Here is a 9,445-nt window from a genome sequence, read left to right on the forward strand (position 1 = left end):
CCTCAGGGCTTCCTTCATTTCCAAAAAACACAAAACCAGAACAAGTCAGCTCAGAGTACAAATTAATAAAACCACTTGAGGCTTTTCCAGTTTCAGCCAGCTGGGAAGAAAGAGGACATACCTTCCTCTTATCTACCAGTTTCCCCTTTCCTTTTAGAACCTTGCCCAGCAATGTGACTGGCAGGAACCCATGGAGCCAGAGTGTCTTTACATCTTATCACAGGTCCAAATATTGATTTAACCCTCCAAATGCAGGATTTGGGCATCTAATGTGATTGCACAAGTTTGAAAACTGGGGTCCAAAAACATCAGGAAATTGCAAATAATTTGCTGCAGAACTGAAAACACCACAATGTATTTTGAAGAAGTCTTTCTGTAGACTTTTTCTCTTCTCAGTCCCCTAGGACAGTGGTCACCAAGCTTTTTGGATCACGCACCCCCAGGTCTAGGGAAGCAAAAAAAAGAAGAAGAAGAAGAAGAGCTGCCGCCGAAGACGGAGCGGGTAGAGCCGAGCTGCCGCCGGCATGCTGCCGAAGACGGAGCGGGGAGAGCCGAGCTGCCGCCGGCATGCCGCCGAAGAATCAAAGGTCCAGGAGCGCTGTTGCCACCGTGCTGACGGCGCTCCTCCTGCCGCATACCCCCAGGGATGGTCTTGCGCACCCCACTTTGGAGACTACTGCCCTGGGAAGCTATACACCTATATTAGGATGACAAGATGTCCCGATTTTAAAGGGACAGTCCTGATCTGGGGGGCTTTTTCTTATATAGGCACCTATTACCTCCCACCCCCGTCCCAATTTTTCACACTTGTTATCTGGTCACCCTAACCTACATTCTGAATAGTTCAGTGCTGTAGCCTCTGTAGCCCTATAGACTGTTTTTCATACACACATACACATTTGTTTTCCGTGGAAAACATGCTTGTAATCTTTGTTTGAAATGTATTGTTTTATCCCACTCTTACTACACTCTAAAGAGGTTTATCTCCTTTTTCAGACTGCAATTATGGGTGTTGGGGTGGATTGAGAGATTTGGTTTCATGTAATTTTAGCATTTGTTTGATTACTATCTTGTTGGCAAATTTCTGCTATTGCTATGGACCAGTGATGCATTATTTTAGTTTTTCTTTAATATTTTTCAGATGATAACTTCTCCCCAAACTTGTCTGCCTACAGCTAAATCCCTAGTCTAGGCATTGGTGAGTTCTCATCAGCAAACCGCACTCTGAAATCTGTCCCCTTCAGTCTATTCAAAATGCTGCTCCCAAAATCTTGTTCCTTTCCTGCCATTGTAATCAGGTTGCACCCCCACCCCCTTTTGAATCTATGGCTTCTCCTCACTTTTTTGCAACAAAGAGTTAAATCTCACATCTTCATGGCACTTCTCAACAATACCCCTGTCTACATCTTAGTCCTCATTTCCTTCTGTTCCTTCTCACACTGCTTGTTCTCCATGCCTTTTCCAGATGGTACAGTAATCTAGAACTCCTGCTTTCAGGGTCAGTGCCAGCAATGAGCAGGGAAAAGGTGGAAGTGTGAACTGACTTTAGGAGTTCAGTTGGAGGAGGCTAGAGTTGTTGAACTAAAGACATGCACCCCCAACTGCAGGCTTATGACCCCTTTGATGTTATGGGGTACTTCCATTCTTTTTAACTTATTTGTTATCATACAGAATTATCATAAGTAAACCAGCAAAATACATTTGTTCACTAAAGGAATCAAAGGAGAACTATTAATTAAAATGCATGCACTTATTGACTTTTATCCAGAAGGCAACTGATATCAATGGGAGTTCTGAATGTGTCAAAAGAAGGCTATGAGTCAAACAGGGATGAACAGTCAGATAAACAGACAGAATCCTAGATAAATCTCCACAGATGTAAATTGGCATAGCTCCACTGGTTTCAGTAAACCTACTCAGATTTACACTAGCACCAGATCTGGCCCATCTTAAATTTTCACACAAAAATTAAATTTAACACCAAACATACATGTGGCAAATTGCCGGTACAATTATGATGGGTCCCACACTTCCTCTTCTTGGGGCGGGGGGGGAGGTGTTCAGGGTGCAGTTTCCTGCCCCAGAACTAGGGTGTCTACTGTCCCACTAGTAACCCAGAGAAGGGTAGTGGAGAGGGAGGACCTGGGCCTGCTCTCTACTCCGGGTCCCAGCCCAGGTGCCCTAGGGATAGTGGTAAACCACTTGAACTAATGCTTCCTTCCCCTGGGCTACTTCCCTCTCCTGTTCTTCAGCTTGTGGGGCTTCCTACCCTCTCTTTCTGCACAAGCCAGGTGTCTCCTTACCTAGGTCTTAGTCTTCTAGCCAGCCATAGCACTTCTCCAAACTCTGCTCTGCTCTGCTCTGCTCCAACTCCTTCAAACAATTCTCTGCCCCTACCCCTGCTCCTGCTGGTCTGATTGAAGCAAGGGGGTTTTATCATGTGACTGGCTTCAGGTGCTCTAATTGGCTTCAGGTGCTTTAATTATCTATAGCAAACTTTCTTCCCTCTACAGGGAATAAGAAATAAAAAATAGCAGTGCCGCTGATTTGAAGGTATACATTATCCCCAAATGTGAAATAGTTATGGGTAAGGACAAAGTCACAAAGTTCAGCCACCAGGTTTGCCGTGACATTATCAGGGATAGTGTTCCTGATGGCTTGTAGTCCATATTTGTGTGGAACGTTGGTGTAGAGGGCTTCTACATCCATACTGGCCAGGATGGTGTTATCAGGAAGATCACCGATGGATTGTAGTTTCCTCAGGAAGTCAGTGGTGTCTCGAAGGTAGCTGGGAGTGCTGGTAGCGTGGGGCCTGAGGAGGGAGTCTACATAGCCAGACAATCCTGCTGTCAGAGTGCCAATGCCTGAGATGATGGGGCGCCCAGGATTCCAGGTTTATGGATCTTGGGTAGCAGATAGAATACTCCAGGTCGGGGTTCCAGGGGTGAGTCTGTGCGGATTTGTTCTTTTGCTTTTTCAGGGAGTTTCTTGAGCAGATGGTGTAGTTTCTTTTGGTAACCCTCGTGGGATCAGAGGGTAATGGCTTGTAGAAAGTGTGTTGGAGAGCTGCTGAGCAGCCTCTTGTTCATATTCCGACCTATTCATGATGACAACAGCACCTCCTTTGTCAGCCTTTTTGACTATGATGTCAGAGTTGTTTCTGAGGCTGTGGATGGCATTGTGTTCCGCACGGCTGAGGTTATGGTGCAAGTGATGCTGCTTTTCCACAATTTCAGGCCTTCTAGTACTCTCCTGCTGCCCTCTGGCCATGCTGTATCACAATGCATAATATCCTATTCCCTCTTTACTCTTACTTTTCATTTTCACATGTGTCTCAGCACATTTTGGTATTGGACAGGCTTAGAAACAGAAGGGCAGAAATACTTCAAGAAAGGTTAAGTTCTTCTTAAACTTCCTGCCCAGTCTTGTAGGTAAGAGAGATTCTGATAAGCTTGGGGTAAGCACCAGACTTTTTGATGTTTTCTAAACTGCCAAATGTTTTGAGGCTGGCCCATCATTACTCTAAAGTTGGCACTTTTAATCTAAGCATAGCAGGTACAAAATGTACCCAACCTACACCAAGGACCTAAACAGGCTCTCTGATCTCATTTGGTTGATCTGGCATATTTATATCCCAAATTTTATGAGGCTTGAACATTCAAAGTAGTAGTGTTATGATGAGTTAACACCATTGCGTAGATTGTTCACCAGCCAAATAGCAAAAATTTCCTAATGTCATTTTATGAGACTTATAAGACATTAAACTAAATATGATTGCTGCTCCATAAAACAGCAGAACAGTTTCCCATATTCTGTATGTATGCAAGTACAATATCCCATCTCAGCCTCCAGTGCACATAGTAAGTTACCCTTACAGTTTGGATTGAATAACTATTATTGGTTAACATGCTCCTAAATCTTTGCATTTCGTGTAACTAAGAGGCTTTCAAAAGAGAAAGATGCAAGGCTGTCTTGTTTAAAAGATTTTTCTCCTTTTGCATAAAGTAGAATGCTTGTCCAGTTGAAATATATATTTCAAAGTGAAGCAGTGAGGAGCACATTATTTTCAAAACTGAGGGAGTATGTGGGCCATTTTCTCTAAATGTCAGAGGAGTTTCAGAAGCATCTCCTCTTAAACATAAAAAAAAAAGACATTCATTGGGATCTTGAACTGCAGCCTAGGAGCACTCTATGCAGCTAAGGCCACTTCTACACTACAAGCTTTTGTCAACTCATGCTATGTCGGCATAAAGCCGCTGCAGTCAGTATATTGTTCATGCACGTGCATATCTGGCTCCTTGCACTGGCACAGCATGTACTCACCAGAAATGCTTGTGCTGATTCACAATGCAGTGCACAATGGGTTGTTATCCCAGTGTGCAACTTGCCATCATCCGGTGCACTGTCTTTTGGGAAATTTTTGCAATTCATGGTGGGGAAGAAACAATTCATGAAGGGTTGGCTGGAAGCTAGAGGTAAATTTCCCGTCATGCAACTTTCTCCTTCCCAGAATTAACCCATATACCAAATGTTCGTGCCTTTTTTAAAAATCCCACTAATCCATGAAGCCCTTCTCTCTGTCCACCATCTTTGACAGAAGCATGGAGACTGCAGAGCTCTGCGTTATTGTCATGGGTTTTGCAAGCACTGGATGAATGATCCTCCAATATTTAGAGAGCCTCAAGAAGAACTGCAGCAATGGGGTGAGGGGGGACAACAATTTAACGGAGGATAGATTGCTGCGGGATATAGGAAAAATCAATTCAAGGTTGTTGGTGGCATTCATAGAGCAGCTGCCAATGGTGGAGTGCCAGTTCTGGGTCCAAGAGACAAGCACTGACTGGTGAGTTTGCATCATACTGCAGTTTGGATGATGAGCAGTGGCTACAGAACTTTCAGATGAGAAAGGCCACATTCCTGGATCTGTGTGCTGAGCTTGCCCCTGCCATCCAGTGCAGGGACACCAGAATGAGAGCTACATTGACAGCTGAGAAGCGAGTGGTCATTCCTCTGTGGCAGCCTGCAAAGTCGGATTGCTAAAGGCAGTGGGGGATTATTTTGCAGTTGGAAAAGCCACAGTGGAGACCATTATCATGCAAACATGCAGGGCCATTTTTGAGAATCAGGGTCCAAACACCCTAAGGGATAAGCAGGGTGTTTGAACCCCAAAGAATAAGCAATCGAATCAACTGGTTATATACAATGTTATTGTGTATAAATATATGTCAAGTAAGGTCTTTTATGAAAGTGTGTAATGTTCTGAACTTGATGGTCATTAGGAGATACGTAAACAGATCATGTATGTATATATGTGTAGAACACGGTAATTATAAGTAGGTTGCAACTACAGCATCATCTCACAGCAGTGTGGGGAGGCAATCAGGCAGAGAGAGGCATCTCCAGGCTAGTTATTTACATGAAACTAACTCTACATACCCAGCATTTCGACAGGTTTCAGAGTAACAGCCGTGTTAGTCTGTGTTCGCAAAAAGAAAAGGAGGACTTGTGGCACCTTAGAGACTAACCAATTTATTTGAGCATAAGCTTTCGTGAGCTACAGCTCACTTCATCGGATGCATTGTACAGCCCAGGGAAAGACAATGATGGACCATTACAGTTAATGGATGGACAGGACGCTGAAACTGAAAAGAAACCTCCCTCTCCCGCTTCCCCCCCCCACACCCCTGCTCTTGGGAAACTAAGGCAATAGGGTGTTTTCCCCTGCTCTGTGGTCACCATGAATTACCATAGTCTAAGAGAAAGAAAAGAACTGCAAACCCTGTTACAAGGGACAGGATTTGAAGTGACACCTCTCCAGAAACCGAGTACCAGTAGCTAAGCAGGGTGCTGTCCGTGAAACACTGAATCCCCTTTAGGATAGAGGGGAAGCTGGGATCTCTTCAGAAGCAATAGGCAACTTGTATTAGAGAAGGGAATTTAGCTAATATAGAAGTGTAAAGTCTGAGGTTGTGTCTTTATGTTTTAATTAATGTGTAACTTGTCTGCGTTTGCTTTTTCTTACTATTTTATCCTTGAATCTGTGATTTTTCAATAACATAAACTTTGTTAATTTTTACCCTAATCTGGTCTCCGTTGTGCAATTTGGGTTGGGTGTGCAGCCCCGAGTGGACTGAAACTGAGGGGCAGGTTTCACTCCTTTGGGAGTGACAAGCCAGAAGGGAAAAGCTCATGTGTCTGGTAGTTCAGAACTTGGGGGATGGATCTGGGGAGACTTGGGACCAGAAGGGCTGTTGAGGTCACCATGTAAGGGACTCGACAGGTGGAAGTCAGTGTGAGACCTTTACGCTTATGGGCTGGCCACTGGTGTCATAGCAGCATAGCATTAAGGGACCCAAAGTTATAAGTCTGGCTGTGGCAGAACCCCTTACTGGTCTGGGTGACAACATCACACTATTAATCATCTCCTGCTGTGCAGGACAATGACTTTCATTAGTGTGCAGAATGCGGTGAGTGGATTTGCAGCAAAGGGGTTCCCAAAGTGTAGTGGTGCTATAGGCGATATGCACATCCCTATTTTGGCATCAGACAACCTTGCCATAGAATCCAGCAGCAGAAAGGGCTACTTTCCTATCATTATGCAAGAATTGGTGGATCACCAGGGACACTTCACCAACATTAGTGTTGGCTGGTCAGGGAAAGTCCGTGATGATCACATTTTTAAAAACACAGGACTGTTCAGAAAGATGCAACCAGGGACTTTCTTTCCTGACTGGTGGACTACCATTAGTGACTTCAAAATCCAGTAGTGATCCTGGAGGACCCAGCCTACTCCTTGCTCCCCGGCTCATGAAGCTGTACACTGGTCACCTCAACAGCACTAAGGAAAGAGTCAACTATCCGCTCAGCAAGTGCAGAATGGCAGTTGAATGTACTTTTGGTAGATTGAAGGGATGCTGGTGTTGTTTACTCAGAAGATTGGATCTCTGTGAGAAAAATATCCTAATGGTTATAGCTGCCTATTGTGTCATGCATAACATCTGTGAAACTAAGAGGGAAGAGTTGCTGCCAGAGTGGAGGGTGGAGGTGGAGTGGCTATCTGCTAAGTTTGAACAGCCAAACACAAGCAATATTAAAAAAAAACCTCAGTGCAGAGGTATACAGCTGATGGAAGCCTATAAATTCAATGATACATCTGTGTGTTTATCTGTAGCTGCTGCTGTTGCGGGGTTTCCCTCCACACCTGTGGAACACCTGACCAGGATAAGGGGGAGAAAGAAGAAGACTAGGGAGGACAAATTCTCAGAGATCCTGCAAGACAGTGCTGCATTGGACCGTGAACAGAGGGCATGGAGGGTGAATATTTTGGACAGGATGGAAACAAAAAGAGTGGACAGGAGAAAGTCCTAACAGAAAAAGGAGTGGAAGATGCACCAGGACATAATGGGGCTTCTCCAGCAGCTAACACAGATGCTCCAAAGCCCGTATGTCGCTAGCATGTTTATTGTAATGATGTCTGCGGACGTCATCACAGACTGGCATGAGAAAGTGTCCTCCTGTGGAGGAAGAAATAATACTCCAATCCCCAGAAACCTTAGGGAGATGATTGCAGAGTATCTCCCTGGAAGTTTCATTGAGATCTCTCAGGATGAGTCAAAGGACATCCCTATGTCCTAAACAAACTGCTCTGCATGCCCAACTCTACCTTTTTTAGTTGTACCACTATCTCTTCTAGTATGAATAAATTAACGAGAAGTCAATAGCTGTGTCCTTCTCAGTGTGGAGTCAAGTACCATCTGTATATTTAAATGTTGTAATGGAAAAGGCATCCACACACTTCCCTAAGGTTCCTTCGCCTGCATTGGGCTTGCTGGTACTCAGCTGTTGGGACTGGCTAGACTGCAGTGGAGTCTTGAACAAGTCCTGGCTAGCAGCATAGCTGGATCCCCAGTCTCTTGTCCCCCATTCTCCTCTTTGCTATTCACGGCATCTCAGGCTCCTTGGAAGTATCCACAGAGCTGTACAGGGTGCTGGTGGGATCTCCTCCAAGTATGGCATGCAGCTCATTGCAAAAGTGGCAAGTCTGCTGCTCAGCACTAGATTGACTCCTTGGCCCTCAGTATGCCTGCCACAGTTCCTTCACTTTCACACAGCACTGCTGCTGATCCTGCTTTACCCCTTCTCCAGCATCCTCCATGCAATCTGTGCTCGGAGATGTCCAAGTTTCTATAACTGCTCTATAGCTGTGCCTGCACAGCCTCTTCTCTTCACAGGCCCAGGAGATCCAATACTTCCTGTCTGCTTCAGGCAGGAGAGTGTCTAGAACGTGTAAATGGCATGATCAGCTGGGCAGTTGTATGCAACAACGGAGAGCTGTTAGGTGTGCTCTCCAAGCTGGGCAATCAGGAAAAGGCACTAAAATATGGGGTATTTTAAAGGAAGGAGAGAGTGGCTTCCGGTTTCCACAACTCCTGGGCAGTAGAATTCACAACTGTGACCAGAGTGGTCAGTGTTGGGCATTGTGGGACAACTGCCAGAAGATTGTTAGGGTCAAGATAGGTCAGGCAGCATCTACACTTGCACTGCATCGAGCACAGTGTGTTGACCATGGCTGAATGCCGTTCAGGTAGGTGATGTTACCATGTCACTGTAACAGGGTGCTTATATCGGCAGGAGACAAATTTGAGTGGAGACACATGCACAACTAGGTTGATGTAAGGCATCTTACATTGACTGAACTTTCTAGTGTAAACCAGACCTAAGGAGGAGCGCAAAGTGGCTTTGAGACACCTTTGATAGCCCTTCCCCCTTTCCTACATCCCAGGGTCCTCTATCCTGGGCCAGTTCTTCAGTGCAAGTTTGAAGAGCCTCAAAGCCCCTCTTATTGCACCGGGGCGGGGGGGTCAATGACCCCCAAGGAGATGTACTGGCAGCTGGGAATCACCACAATGCAAGGATGCCCTGGCCACATCCTTTTCCTTTAGCCATGCCTCCTAAACAGGCCAAAAGGAGGGTGATGGTGTAAGAACCGCTATGGCAGCTGTACACAACTAGACGTCTATGCCTGCACACTGCATCATCCTTAGTGTCAATTAAGCCAGCTTTATGGCAGCTTTGCACCAGCAGAGCAGTGCAAAAGTGCCCTAATGCACCACAGGACCTGGACCTGAAATTACAAATTGCAGTGAAGGGATGCTACAAGGAATTACTGCTAAAAGGGGTAAGATATAAACCATTGCCCACTCATCATTTAATCAGCTTCCAGTTTTTCCAAATTCTCCAAAGTCTTCTTATTTCATGTTCAAAGTATCAGCTTCTGCAGCTTCCCACAGTGAAATTACTTTGGCTCTTAGTGACTATATTCCATCATATCATGAGTGGTCTTTCTTTGAAAACAATTACATATAAGAAAAGAAGACAGCATCTAAAATAATAGATGAATGTTACCATTGGGCTATCACTTTTTTAGTTTGTCTTCTCCTTTCTT

The 9,445-nt window shown here is 45.0% G+C and overlaps 1 long non-coding RNA gene across 2 annotated transcripts in view; it reads left to right on the plus strand.

Annotated features, from left to right (window-relative positions):
• LOC125625492 (uncharacterized) overlaps positions 1-6,067 on the plus strand; it is a 73,669-nt gene extending 67,602 nt beyond the window's left edge. For both annotated transcript variants that reach the window (XR_007353571.2, XR_007353570.2), the window contains one exon: positions 397-6,067. This is a non-coding gene — a long non-coding RNA (uncharacterized LOC125625492). The remainder of the gene's footprint in view (positions 1-396) is intronic.
• Positions 6,068-9,445: the final 3,378 nt, after the last annotated feature.

The sequence above is a fragment of the Caretta caretta genome, chromosome 1, assembly GCF_965140235.1.
Source record: "Caretta caretta isolate rCarCar2 chromosome 1, rCarCar1.hap1, whole genome shotgun sequence".
NCBI lineage: Eukaryota > Metazoa > Chordata > Testudines > Cheloniidae > Caretta > Caretta caretta.